The sequence below is a fragment of the Sinocyclocheilus anshuiensis genome, unplaced genomic scaffold (assembly GCF_001515605.1).
Source record: "Sinocyclocheilus anshuiensis isolate Anshui unplaced genomic scaffold, SAMN03320099.WGS_v1.1 scaffold51, whole genome shotgun sequence".
NCBI classification, from domain to species: Eukaryota; Metazoa; Chordata; class Actinopteri; order Cypriniformes; family Cyprinidae; genus Sinocyclocheilus; species Sinocyclocheilus anshuiensis.
Window position 1 is genome coordinate 881183 of NW_015548296.1, and position 10075 is coordinate 891257.

A 10075-nucleotide genomic window follows, 5' to 3' on the forward strand; every position below is an offset into this window, starting at 1 on the left:
GTCTTTTTAATAGGCATGTGTCAAGATTAGTAAGGAGGAGGGTGCTGGAGGCTGTAAAACCTGACAGATTGGGATACATTTACTACATTTTGTTCACAAGACAGTAAAAAAACTTTTATGAACACAAAGTGACATTGTGAAGTTCGTAAAGGTTTATGCATACTGTCTTGTTTTAAAACTTCTGATATTGCTTATTGATCCTACACTTATCCATTACCACACCATTCATCAGGGGCTTTTTATGATCTTGTCTTGAGAAATTGACAGCTCATTTTCTCCGCCGTGACACAAAGAGCCAAACGTGTGGATTCGGAGCAAAATTGAAGGTTATGTATTCTTTATGGTGCGATGATCAATTGTAACCTCTGCCTGTCTGCAGCGGCCTATTTTAATGAGGGAGCCGAGACCAAACTCTGTGTCCTGAGAGAAGAGCCTCAAAAAGAGAATAATAAAGTTGGACAATCGACACATGGAGGATTGTGTCAGAGAAGTAAATGGGGGCTCTTTTTTCCTCCTCGAAAGGTCAATTATGGTCGGTGACAGCTTCCTCTCAGGTAGTTACCCTGTCATCTTTCTCTCTTCCCTCACTGCAGACTCCACTACATATTTAATACTTTTTCCTGACTTATTTCAATCCACCATCAGACGGAGACCCAAATTGGCAGGGGTGAGAAAAGAAGGTGAATAATTCTCTTCTGCATTAACATGTTTGGGAGACGGATTGCCCTTTCGCGTCTGGAGAACGTGAGTTGAGGCCAAAGGAGCAGAGGTGAGAGAAGGTAGGAAAATGACATTGTTCAGCCTTGGGAATGCCGCCGCTCTTTAATCCGGCACAGATCGCAATTCTCCCTCGTAACGCCGCCTGCGACCTGCCGATGTCTCACAAGGTTCTTTCTTCTTTTCATATAGGCTTAATTAAGTAAGCTGGGCTTGAAAATCAGGAAATAAGAGGTCAATTTACAACTTATAGAATGGAGAGATCAAATCAACTCGCTGGCAATTAACAAGGGAATGAGTGAGAATAAAAGATGGGATTCTGCTGCCGAGGGCCTCTTTTAGTACTAGTGCCATAAAGCATTAGTCAAAAGGTCATCTGAAACCCACGAATGACCTTGAAGATTAGACCCCCATGCAGACTCCACTCTGTCCCAGTGTAACCAATCTAGGCCACCTCAAGGATGGATCTGAGCTTCCTTTGAGGCCCACGGCAGCTCAGGCTGGGGCTCTTCTGCTCTGTGAGCTCCCGTGCTGATCAGCCTCTGTGTCACTGTATCATTTACAGGAGGAGGGCTGAAAGTTTTTAAAGTGCATGCATAATGAAAGGACTTTTCCTGCTTCAAATTGAGTTTTTGAAAATCAGCGAACACTTCAGTTAAAAAGACAAACCTCTGATCTCAACCCAACTGAGATTCTGTGCCATCATTTGAAACCTGCACAAACTTGTACCAAATCTGTCTGGAAGAACTGGCCAGATATCAAACCTGAACTGTGTCGGATGCTGGTACTTGTCCATCCCGACAGATTTGTGGAAAATGCTGGCTCTAATATGACTAGAGAGTAAAATGTATATATATTTTGACAAGAATATTTCCTAACATGTGACATTTTCTAAGATAAAAAATGTGCTTGAGTGATTTAAAAAATATATATTTATATAAAATTCCAAATATGCTCCAATGTCATAAATGAAAATACAGCAAGTCTAAATGTCTGAGAATGCCATATTGAAAATGTATTTATTTATTTATTGTAATTAAATAATCAACCAATCAATAAATAAAGAATTTTTTGGCATAATGCAATACATTTAGGATTTATTTTGAAATGTGTTTAATATGTTTACATTAGATCAGGAATCCCAAAATTTCAATCTGGTCTCTAATTTTGGATTCTTCCTTTTTCTTCCTAGTATGAAGAAAAATAATAATTTGGCAAATTGATTGTATTTATATTTGATCATTTATTAAAAATGTATTTTTTTTTTACAGTCTAGTGTGCCTAACTTTGTTTGTCTGTGCATCTGTTTGCATGCTCATGTGTTTAAATGTTACATGATAGATGTTTGTGTACACTCCAATGAGCCTCCAGCTGTGTTTTCCTGGGCCCCTCTCTAGTTGAATGAATCTCCAAACTAAATAAACCAGAGCAGAGCCTGATTAAGACCCGAATTCCTCCCTGTGGGCCTTGCTAACAGACCTCCTCACCTGGACAACAACATGCAGATTAGAGAAATAAGTACACCATCCAGCAACCATGCAGAAGACATTACAGAAACCAGCACCCAGTGAACCAACAGGGGGAAGCAGTAGTCCGCACTTCACCAGGTCTTCACAGTCAGCATATGATGTCTGAATGCAGACTGCAGTCTGACAGCAAAGATCATGTTCTGTATATTGTTCTGTGCATATTATTAAAGGAGACATATTATGCCCCTTTTTACAATATGTAATATAAGTCTCTGGTGTCCCCAGAATGTGTCTGTGAAGTTTCAGCTCAAAATACCCCACAGATCATTTATTATATCATTTAAAAAATGCCTATTTTGAGTGGAAGCATAAACACTCTGTTTTTCGTGCCTGTCTTTTTAAATGCAAATGAGCTGCTGCTCCCCGCCCCCTTTTCCAGAATAGAGCTGCGCTTACAGCTCGGACCTGCTAAAAACATCTGTTTTGGTTCTGATGATCATGTTTATCGCGCTGAAAGCATGCGTTTTAAACCATATTAGTTTACATTTCTGATATATTGTTTTCTGAGTGCAGACATACCAAGCACACGGACAGAAAGCATCCACCAAACAGCATGTGAGTACTAAACTAAGTTCACATAAGTTAACTTTAAAAACACACATGAATTACAAAAAATGTTATGTGTTATGTCTGTGAAGGTAAACAGCTGGGAAATAAATCGCATGTTTATTTTAGATCTGTGTGGCAGCAGCAATATACAGTAAATAAATCCTCTGCGCTGTTGTCTCCTCTGAGGCTGGGACTCTAAATAGTGTTCTGTGCTCATCTGTGCAGCCAAAGACAGAACAGTTAGCATGTTTTGCTCAGACTTTCACCATGGCATTAGAACTGGTACACCATTGTCGCTTGCGAAATCACAATGACGGCACCATGGGTGGAAGTTTACAGATTAAGGGGCGGTAATATTATAATGAAATCCCTTTGCCACGTCACCAAGGGAGCGAAATCAGACGCGCTCGTTTTCTCAGAGGCTTGCAGAAAAAGGCTTTCCAAAACAAAGTTACTGGGTTAATCTTTTTCACGTTTCCTTGGTTGGCAGATGCACCGGGGACCTGATTATAGCACTTAAAACCTGGAAAAGTCCGATTTTCATGATATGTCACTTTTAAATGTTTTGTGGGTGTTTGTGAAAACAAACACACTTAACTTTCAGGTACTGTTGATGCTGACTATATGTTCTGTATGTTTGGGGTGCCAGAGACCCCGATTCTGTAATATAAATCAAAACGAATGTTAGTCACAGAAGGCAGGGTCTCTAAGACACAAACGTAACATTTTTTCATGAAATATTTTCATTTGAAGCTTATTTATTGAAATATATATAGAAATATAAAACTCAATTGAGCACATGCAAAATGTGATTGACCCCGCAGTTGGATTGATAGAATAGCAGAGAGAAAAAAGAGAGTGCACAAATGTATTTAATTGGTGTTTGACCCCACTGCATGAAGAATGCAAGAAAATGATCACGCAATATGCCTCTGCCAACTACAACACCAACACACAAAATGTCTTTCACGGTAATACTGTTGCAAAAGCCTTGTGTAATAATCACTGTTTACACTACTTGATATGCCATAATATAATGTAACAGAGAAACAGCTGTCCAAACTGAACCAAATTCATGAATGTCAAACAGCGAGAGAGAGATTATCATGGAACATGTATACAAATATAAAATTATTAGGGCTGTCAATTAAACATGTTAATTTAGCATGAAGGATAAAAAAAATATACTCAATTAATCATGCCCATGACCTCATGTTATAGATAAAAAAAAAAAAAAAAAAGTATTGCAAACGAAATGCAGGTTACATCGTTAGGCCAGTAGGTGGCGACAAAGAAATTCATTCACTTAGTTTATTCATTCTGAATCTGGAGCAAAAAAAGAAAGACTGTTAAAATTCAGAACAACATATAAAAATATTTCAGGAAAGGACTAATATGTTAGTATGCTTTTTTGAACTGAGCTATTTTCTTTTTTAGTGAGTCAATTAATCATTTAATTGATTCGTCCAAAGCATGTATTAATTCAAGAATGAAGCACCAGCGCATGTGTTGCGTGAATAGTGTTTGATTCTTTGGCTTCATTTTTTTCTTCCCCAATTGTAGCAGAAAAACAGAAGGAGTAATTGGGGATTTTGCGTCTGAAGTGTACACTTATGTAAATTACTCAATATTAACTTCGTTTATTGAACTGCTGTATAAAACAGTGTCACACTGTTAACACAAAACGCGTTTTTCCATTCCACTACGATACTTTACCATTGTTTTTATGTAAACAAGTTAGATGGAGTGTTTGACCGTTGTGGTTACATCTCGCGCATGACACGGCGTTCTAAAAACTAGGAATGGGCGATACCTCTTATTTTATTTTCGATCCGATACCGATATTTTCAAGCCCAGTATCGTCAATATTGATATCGATACTGATACCTCTAAACTAAACTGATCTTTTAAATTATTAAAAGAATATAATCAGTAATTATACTCACTTAATATTAGAGTTCACCCAAAAATGAAAATTCTGTCATCATATACTCACCCTCATGTCGTTCCAAACCTGTATGAGTTGCTTTCTTATGTTGAACACAAAAGAAGATATTTTGAAGATTGCTGGTAATCAAACAGTTGGTGGTTGCCATTGACTTCCATAGTATTTTTTTTCCTACTATGGAAGTCAATGGCAACAATGGTGTATTGAACACTCTTAGAGGTCAATAGACCATTCAGCCTTGATACTAACACTGGAATCTGAGGTTGGCCTACAGTCATAAATCTCACTCATTTGAGTACCAATCCTTGAAAAAAATTAAGAATAATACAGTCGCCTACATAATCCCTTTCTTATTTCTGCCGATGTAAAGTCTTGGACAATACCGCCATTGCTGGGATCCCACTTAAACCCCTCTCTCTTTGCTAAGGAGCCAAGAACCCAAACCTCCAGAACTTCAGTCAGAGTTGGTGTGTACTGAAAGTGTTGGTTTGGATCCAGTCTTCCTCTGAGATATGTGGCGACTTAAAGTTGGATTCCATTTTCACTTTCCAGGTAATAAGAAAAGTTTCTTCTTTCGTCTGTGCCGCTCGCAGGAGATAAAGCCCTGGAATGATTTTGTGATGGAGAGATCTTAACACCACATAAGGCACCAAGAAGCTCTTCTCAACTATTATTACAGCTCTTGAAAAAAGAAAGGAGGAGATATGATTCCATTTTCACTTTCCAGGTAATAAGAAAAGTTTCTTCTTTTGTCTGTGCCGCTCGCAGGAGATAAAGCCCTGGAATGATTTTGTGACGGAGAGATCTTAACACCACATAAGGCACCAAGAAGCTCTTCTCAACTATTATTACAGCTCTTGAAAAAAGAAAGGAGGAGATATGGAGAGAGAGCGAGGAAGGGAAACAAGTTAGTCGGTAAATGCAATGGAACCTGGTTACAATTAGAGGGCGATTTCCAAAAAGGTCAATGAATTCAGATAATATCCTTAGAGGGAGGAAATTTAATACCCTTTTTTGCTGAATTAATTAATTGTAATATTAGGCTCACTCATGAGGGCTCTTTCTTGAGTGATTAAGCGAGCACATATCTTTAAAAGAGTCCTCAGCCCTCATGGGTGCTGTGCCTTTGAACCCAGGGTGTAGGATATGTTTATATATAATGCATGAGTCTAAAATAATATACATAAATGTGATCTTACCTTTATCAGAGAGATGCTACAATTATTCGTCTGAATCTCTTTTGCTCTCTTTTGCTCTCTTTTGAATCTCTTCAAAAGAGTTTCTCTTTTGAAACTCTCTTTCAGCTTCATCTAGACAAACTTACAGTTCCTTGATTCATTTTTCCCTTTCACAATGATTCGTTTCCATATCAGTATGCTTAAATAAATACTTTTCTAGGCCAGGAACCTGAGACTTTTATAACTTATATAATAACTTTCATCACACAACCAGTTTTTTTTAATTTTTTTAGGGTGCACCATAATGTTTAGTAAAAATTTTGGAATGAATTACGGAGCCCCGCAAACAAATGCGAACAAACATATTCCTATGTTTGTTCCCAAAAATGTTTGTTCCCATGAATTAGGAATTTGTTCCTTCATTTATTCATTTATTCCCTTAAGATAAATTGTGGCCAGGTCTTCGTACTAATTCCCTCAATCACCTGTATGCAAAAACTTGAAATAAATAAATATTTTAGCTTAAAAACTGCGAAATTCACTAAAAGACGACAACTTTGGGGCACTATTCGTTTTGTACTGACAATAATTGCGGAACTTAATTATCAAATGTAAAATATATTTGGCTCAAAAATCTGACTTTCGTTAAGAAAGATTGTTATAATAAAGATAATGATTAATATTATTGTTAATAATATAACAAAATAATAATTATTACTTTTATTACTAAGTAAATTCATCACTACACAATACAGTTATCAACAGATCATAATTTAGAAAGGTACAAATTAGTCAAAAGTTTCATACAGCATGTTGTACATTTTTATATATCTTCCCTATACAGACGCCCAGGAGTACTTTTGGGAACGATCAGTAAAACTCTAGCATTCAGTTGGTAAAGTGTCAAACTCATCACCCATTTCATAGTCAAACTTAATATTCTAGGCTGTTCTAACCTATGTATTTAGTCTTGTCTGGCACATTCCAAAAAATTCAGATGCGGCAAAGCATCTCCTTGATGTTGCTTTCATGTTTCCATCTTTCCAACCTACAAACCCCCATTTCTTTCCCCTCTGTTTTCAGGAGTCTGTGTTGTCCCAGGCCCCCTTTCCTGTCAATTGCTTTGCCCCGGGGAGAGCTACACAAAGACCTGCAACATGACAGCTTCCTTAACCTGCTGCCAACAGTCCCCAATCAACCCCTCATAATGCGTCATGTCCAGCAGGAAAATAACGTCGCTCATTCCCTCTCAGACTGGCAAATGCATCAGTCACTCCATACCCACTGATATGTCAATCAACCGGTCGTTTGAAATGCTGCTGGGCTTTTTTTTACTGCTCTGCAGCTTTACAGAACCATCTCAAAGTATCATTGTTCGGTTCGAATTCTGTTGGCATCTCATCATGGCGTTCTTTTTGAGCTTGATCTCTCTGTTGGTTGTCAAGCGGAATTTTATTTGTGCTGGGTACAAATAGACTGTGAAGGTTAGAGGGATGCCCACCTTTATCATTTACAGGGCTTTTTTTGTTGATCTCGGGTAACTTATTTATCCAAAACGTTCCCAGATCCAAGGGCTGAAACAGGAAACCGCATTTTGTTGAGCGAAGGATATTTCTATGACGTCACACATAGTGATTTTTCTAAAACATCCTCTCGCCAAGTTCAGGGGTTAATGTTTCGGTCTCGTAACCTGCTCTCCTTTTAATGAGCATTTGTTGAAAACGGTTGGGAATGTGCTCTTAAATTCGTTGCTTTTCCTTCTCCTCCTCACACATCCTCGCCTCCCCTTTCCAAATCTGACACATCAGGTTTCTTCCACCGGTAATGATCAAAGTCTTATTAAAACGATGCTCGTTTCACACAGGAGGGGGGGCAGGGGGCAATGTGGCTGCCTCCAGCTTCGGTTCCTGAATTAATTTCCAGATGAAAATGTTGGTTTAGCGCAATCAAGTGATGTTATAAACATCCCTCTATACCTCAGGCATTGTGCTACCATTCTCTGACCTTGCTAAACATTCAGGAGCAATTAATTATTTCAGCGAGATCTAGCGACTGCTTCAAACTGATTAGCCTCCCTGGGGGGGTTGGACATTATTTTAAAAACACTTTCTCATCATGAATTTTAATCATCCCAAAATGTATCGATTAATTATTAATTAAGTAACTTTAAGTGATGCCAGGTGGGTATAATTTCAAAAAGAATTGGAAAAATCCGTTTGGGGGTGAAGACTTTAAAGTACAGGCGCTGTGAATTTATGAACCAAGTGTTGGCAGTTTGGTTTCTTTCATGTTCAAAAACACCTTTTTTCCTCCCTGAAGTGGGTCTTTGGTCGTGTTTGGACAGAAGAGACTAACTATAGATATTTTTTTGCCTTGTTTGCACGGAGCGCCAGTTCTTCGCTTTTAGCCCCTGAGATATATTTAAAATTGAGTGCACTCGCTTTAAATGACAGAGTTGTACTATTTAACAGGTGCCACTGAGAGCCAATATGTGAATATGGGAACTTGTCTGAAACTAATCTTGTCTGAAATGAGTACTTACATTAAACCCCCCCATGAAATAAAATTAAATACATGCGTGATAGCAGCTTTTGCCCCCAATTAGTTAAAAGTGTCCTTAAAATCTACATTTGAACTGTTGAAGCTTAAATAAAAGAAAGCTCTTTGTTCTTTTTTTTAAAAGCCGTGAAATGTCTATCAGAGTTTTTCCATTAATCTTTTTTTTTTACAAACTAATTTTTCTAGTCATTTTTAATTAAATAATATATATACACGACTGTTCAAAAGTTTGGGGTTGGTAATATTTTTTTATTAATGTTTTTGAAAGACGTCTTTTATACTAATCAAGGCTGCATTTATTTGATTAATACAGATCAATACAGTAAAAGTTATTACAATTTAATGTTATTACATTTTAAAATAACTGTTTTCTATTAATATATTTTGAAATATAATTTATTCCTGTGATGACAAAGCTTAATTTTCAGCAGCCATTACTCCAGTCTTCAATGTCAAAATATAAAAACATTTATTTCTTACGGTATTGACCTCAAACTTTTGAACAGTGATAGATAGATAGATAGATAGATAGATAGATAGATTTGAGTAAAGAATATATCCAAATCCCGTTATCCACTGCAACATTATTTTAAAATACTGTTTATGCAGATTTATGCCTAAATAATGGAAAAATGGATCATGGATTTTGTACAATAAGCAGTTCTGTGCCATTTCAACATAAAACCTGTCCACTTGTAACCTCTAAAATGTTTTTGATTTTCTTTTTTACTCAAGTTATTGTTATTGAATTGTTCAAGTTATTGAATTGTTCATAATTGCATTATAAATTATAAATAAATAACAAGCCCAGGTAAGGCGAGGTAGTTGTACTTCAAAAATCCCCCTAGTTCTGTTCAAATAGCTGTATATTAACCTATGCGGCAGTTCCTGGGTGAAACACAGCAAATTACAAATTACCTGCCTGATTATGGCTGACCCCAAATATCCTACAGGCATGAATATTCATTACGAAATATATCCCAGTCTCAAAAAATTATTAATTTCTTCCTTCTCTATCTCCTCTCACTCTCTCCGTCTCTTTTCTCGTCTGGGTGGACTGTGAATAAGAATGATTAATGAAATTCTCACACATACAAATTCATCATTCTCAGGGAGCCAGAATGGTAATAAGGATCCAATTAAAGACACAGTAGGAAAAGAGCAGTGGGGGCTTTAGATTCGCACTGCACTTTGACTGCGGCGAGGGCAAGTGAGATAAAGAAGCAGAATCACTTAGTTTGGCACAATGTGCTCCAATGTCCGTTGAAATGCATTTTTATGATACAAAACTATTTTTGTTTTAAAGCCTTTAAAAAGAAAAAACATGGGAAATGTCCTAACATTACAGTAGTCAGTCCACAGCAGTGTTACTGAGTATATGACACCTTCGACCTCCTCCGCTCCGCACCTTTGCCGCCTGCTCTGTTGTGTTTACCGAGGCCTAAATCATGTTTTCGGTTGCTCTGCACCCGTGCCTGTCTGCACACCGCTTAATTTCATGTTCGGTTGGATTCTAAGATGGCTCATCCGCCAGCCAAATATTTATTGTGAGTCGGCAGGGTAATCTGTGCCTGAGTACATACACTTATCTTTGA